A 5,132-nucleotide genomic window follows, 5' to 3' on the forward strand; every position below is an offset into this window, starting at 1 on the left:
CCAGAAAGGTATCTTTACTGGTGTTAAACGCCCAGTTGATGCTTCTTTTGGGCGTTTAACACCCACAATACCCCTTCAGGCATTTTTGTGCCAGTGAGCTCCTTTTCTCTGCTTTATGCTCTGAATTCTTCTGTAACTCTTGCTAATGGCTGGGTTGCCTCCCAGCAAGCACTTCTTTATTATTTTTAGTTGGACCTTGCTGAGCTTTTAATCTAGTCTCAACTTTGAGCATTCTTGCTCAAAATTGCCTTCAAGATTATTCTTGACTCTCTGTCCATTAACAATGAACTTCTTATTAGAATCAATGTCTTGAAGCTCCACATAGCCATATGGTGACACACTTATAATCACATATAGTCCCCTCCACCGGGATTTCAGTTTTCCGGAGAATAATCTGAGCCTAGAGTTAAACAGCAGAACCTTTTGTCCTGGTTCAAAGACTTTGGATGATAGTTTCTTATCATGCCACCTTTTTGCTTTCTCCTTGTAAATTTTTGCATTTTCGAAAGCATTGAGTATGAATTCCTCTAGCTCATTTAACTGGAGTAATCTCTTCTCTCCAGCTAACTTAGCATCCAAGTTTAGGAATCTGGTTGCCTAGTAAGCCTTCTGTTCCAGTTCCACGGGAAGATGACAGGACTTGCCATACACAAGCTGGTATGGAGAGGTTCCTATAGGAGTCTTGAATGCTGTTCTGTATGCCCACAGAGCATCATCCAAGCTTTTTGCCTAATCCCTTCTACGGGCAATTATAGTTCGTTCCAGGATTCTTTTTAGTTCTCTATTAGAGACTTTAGCTTGCCCATTTGTCTGTGGATGATATGGAGTTGCTACTTTGTGGCTAATTCCATATCGAACCATAGCAGAGTAAAGCTATTTATTGTAGAAATGAGTGCCTCCATCACTGATTAGTACTCTAGGGACACCAAACCTGCTGAAGATATGTTTCTGGAGGAACTTCAGCACTGTCTTAGTATCATTAGTAGGTGTTGCAATTGCCTCTACCCATTTAGATACATAGTCTACTGCCACCAGAATATACGTGTTTGAGTATGATGGTGGGAAAGGCCCCATGAAGTCAATACCCCACACATCAAACAACTCAATCTCTAAGATCCCTTATTGAGGCATTGCGTAACCATGAGGCAGATTACCGGCTCTCTGGCAACTGTCACAGTTACGTACAAACTCTCGGGAGTCTCGATAGAGAGTTGGCCAATAAAAGCCACATTGGAGAACCTTGGTGGCTGTTCGCTCACCTCCGAAATGGCCTCCATATTGTGATCCATGGCAATGCCATAAGATCTTCTGTGCCTCTTTCTTGGGCACACATCTACGGATTATTCCGTCTGCACATCTCTTAAAGAGATATGGTTCATCCCATAAGTAGTACTTTGCATCAGAAATCAATTTCTTTATTTGCTGCCTGCTGTACTCTTTGGGTATGAATCTTACAGCTTTATAGTTTGCAATGTCTACAAACCATGGTGTTTCCTGAATGGCAAACAATTGCTCATCCATAAAGGTTTCAGAGATCTCAATAGAAGGGGAGGACGCCCCTTCTACTGGTTCTATCCGGGACAGATGATCAGCCACTTGGTTCTCTGTCCCTTTTCTGTCTCTTATTTCTATATCAAACTCTTGCAGAAGCAACACCCATCTTATGAGCCTGGGTTTTGAATCATGCTTTGTAAGTAGATATTTAAGAGCAGCATGGTTAGTGTACACAATCACTTTTGATCCTACTAAGTATGATCTAAACTTGTCAATGGCATAAACCACTGCAAGCAACTCTTTTTCTGTGGTTGTGTAATTTTTCTGTGCATCATTTAAAACACGGTTAGCATAATAAATGACATGCAGAAGCTTGTTATGCCTCTATCCCAGTACTGCACCAATGGCATGGTCACTGGCATTACACATTAGTTTGAATGGTAATGTCCAGTCTGGTGCATAAATAACTGGTGCTATAACCAGCCTAGCTTTTAGAGTTTCAAACGCCTGCAGACATTCTGTGTCAAACACAAATGGCGTGTCAGCAGCTAGCAGATTGCTCAGAGGTTTTGCAATTTTTGAAAAATCCTTTATAAACCTCCAACAGAATCCTACATGCCCCAGAAAGCTTCTGATTGCCTTAACATTAGCAGGTGGTGGTAATTTTTCAATTACCTATACTTTAGCTTGATCCACCTCTATTCCCTTGTCTGAAATTTTATGCCCAAGGACAATTCCTTCAGTCACCATAAAGTGACATTTTTCCCAGTTTAAAACTAGGTTGGTCTCTTGGCATCTTTTCAGTGCTAAATGGTCAAGGCAGGAGCTGAATGAGTCTCCAAATACTGAAAAGTCATCGATGAAGACTTCTAGAAATTTCTCTACCATATCAGAGAAGATACAGAGCATGCACCTCTGAAAGGTTGCAGGTGCATTGCACAGACCAAAAGGCATCCTTCTGTAGGCAAATACTCCAGAAGGACATGTGAATGCTGTTTTCTCTTGGTCCTGAGGATCTACTGCAATTTGGTTGTAACCTGAATAGGCATCCAAAAAGTAGTAATATTCATGACCTGCTAGTCTTTGTCGCATCTGGTCTATGAATGGTAAAGGAAAGTAATCCTTCCTGGTGGCTGTATTGAGCCTTCTGTAGTCAATACACATACGCCACCCTGTAACTGTTCTTGTAGGAACCGGTTTATTCTTTTCATTATGAACCACTGTCATGCCTCCCTTCTTTGGGACAACATGGACAGGGGTCACCCAGGGGCTATCAGAAATAGGATAAATGATCCCAGCCTCTAGTAACTTAGTGACCTCCTTCTGCACCACCTCATTCATGGCTGGATTCAGCCGCCTCTGTGGTTGAACCACTGGCTTAGAATCATCCTCTAATAGGATCTTATGCATGCATCAAGCTGGGCTTATGCCCTTAAGGTCACTTATGGACCACCCAAGAGCTGTCTTGTGTGTCCTTAGCACTTGAAGTAGTGCTTTCTCTTCCTGTGGATTTAAAGTAGAGCTTATGATCACCGGAAAAGTGTCACCTTCTCCCAAAAATGCGTATTTTAGTGATGGTGGTAGTGGTTTGAGGTCAGGTTTAGGAGGTTTCTCCTCTTCCTGAGGAATTTTCAGAGGCTCTTTTATTTCCTCTGATTCATCCAGATCAAGCTGAACATCTTTAAAGATGTCCTCTAGCTCTGATTCGAGACTCTCAGCCAAGTTTATCTCCTCTACCAGGGAGTCGATAATATCAACACGCATGCAGTCTTTTGATGTGTCTGGATGCTTCATTGCCTCAACAGCATTCAGCCTGAACTCATCCTCATTGACTCTCAAGGTTACTTCCCCTTTTTGGACATCAATGAGGGTTTGTTCAGTTGCTAGGAAAGGTCTTTCTAGAATGAGAGTTGCACTCTTGTGCTCCTCCATTTCCAGCACTACAAAGTTAGTGGGAAAGGCAAATAGCCCAACCTTGACAATCATGTCCTCAATTATGCCTGATGGATATTTAATGGAGCCATCAGCAAGTTGAAGACATATCCAGGTTGGTTTGACCTCTTCAGTCAAACCAAGCTTTTTGATAGTGGATGCAGGGATTAGATTGATACTTGCCCCAAGGTCACATAAAGATGTCTTGGTACAAGTACCCTCTAATGTGCATGGTATCATAAAGCTTCCGGGATCCTTAAGCTTTTCTGGTAAGCTTGTTAGGATGACTGCACTACATTCTTCAGTGAGAAAAACTTTTTCTGTTTCTCTCTAATCCTTCTTATGACTTAAGATCTCTTTCATGAACTTAGCATAAGAAGGTATTTGCTCAATTGCCTCTGCAAACAGAATCTTTATTTCAAGAGTCCTAAGATAGTCTGCAAAGCGGGCAAATTGTTTATCCTGTTCCGCCGAGGATAAGGCATTTTGGCTTTATATTCTTCAACCTTAGTTGCTGCAGGTTTATTTCCTACAGAGGCAGGTTGAGAAGCTTTCTTGAGGGAGTTATTATCAGCACTTGTAGGTGTCTGATCCCTCATTGGCGTTTGAACGCCAGGGTTGGACGTGGATTGGGCGTTTAACGCCAGATTCCTACCCTTTTCTGGCATTTGAACACCAGAACTGGACATGGATTGGGCGTTTAACGCCAGTTTTTCACCCTTTTCTGAGGTTTGAATGCCAAACTTATTCCTCTCTGGGCTCTTGCTGTCCTCAGAGAGATTTTGGGTAGCAGGTTGCTCATCCTCTGTCAGCTATTCCTTTCTCAGCTTTCTGCTGCTTTGAGTTGAGATATTTAATGTTTTTCCACTTCTTAATTGAACTGCTTGGCACTCCTCTATTATCTGTTTTGATAACTGTTGTTTTGTCTGATTCAATTGTGATTCCATATCCTTGTTAGCAATTTTGGTTTCTTGTAGCATCTCCTTAAATTTTGCTAACTGCCTTATTATAGAAGATAGTTGCTGATTGAGTTCAGCAACTTGTTCCTGAGAACTAAAGTCAGTTGATACTGCCTTAGCTTCTTCTTTCATGGAGGACTCATTACTTATGTACAGATGCTGATTTCTAGCAACTATATCGATAAGCTCTTGAGCCTCTTTAATAGTCTTTCTCATGTGTATAGATCCACCAGCTGAGTGGTCTAGAGATATCTGAGCTTTTTCTATAAGCCCATAGTAGAAGATGTCTAACTGCACCCACTCTAAAAATATTTCAGAGGGACATTTCCTTAGCATCCCTCTATACCTCTCCCAGGCATTATAAAGGGATTCATCATCCTCTTGTTTAAAGCCTTGGATGTCCAGCCTTAGCTGTGTCATTCTTTTTGGAGGGAAATATTGATTCAGGAATTTGTCTGATAACTGTTTCCATGTTCTTATGTTTGCTGTTGGTTGGTTATTTAACCACCTCTTAACTTGATCTTTTACAGCAAATGAAAACAATAACAATCTGTATACATCTTGGTTCACTTCTTTATCACGTACTGTGTAAGCAATTTGCAAGAACTGCGCCAGAAACTCAGTAGGTTCTTCCTATGGAAGACCGGAATACTGGCAATTTTGCTGCACCATGACAATGAGCTGAGGATTTAGCTCAAAACTGCTTGCTCTGATGGGAGGTATACAGATGCTACTCCCATATGCAGT

This window comes from Arachis ipaensis, chromosome B4, assembly GCF_059453495.1.
Source record: "Arachis ipaensis isolate K30076 ecotype BB chromosome B4, ASM5945349v1, whole genome shotgun sequence".
Taxonomy (NCBI): domain Eukaryota; kingdom Viridiplantae; phylum Streptophyta; class Magnoliopsida; order Fabales; family Fabaceae; genus Arachis; species Arachis ipaensis.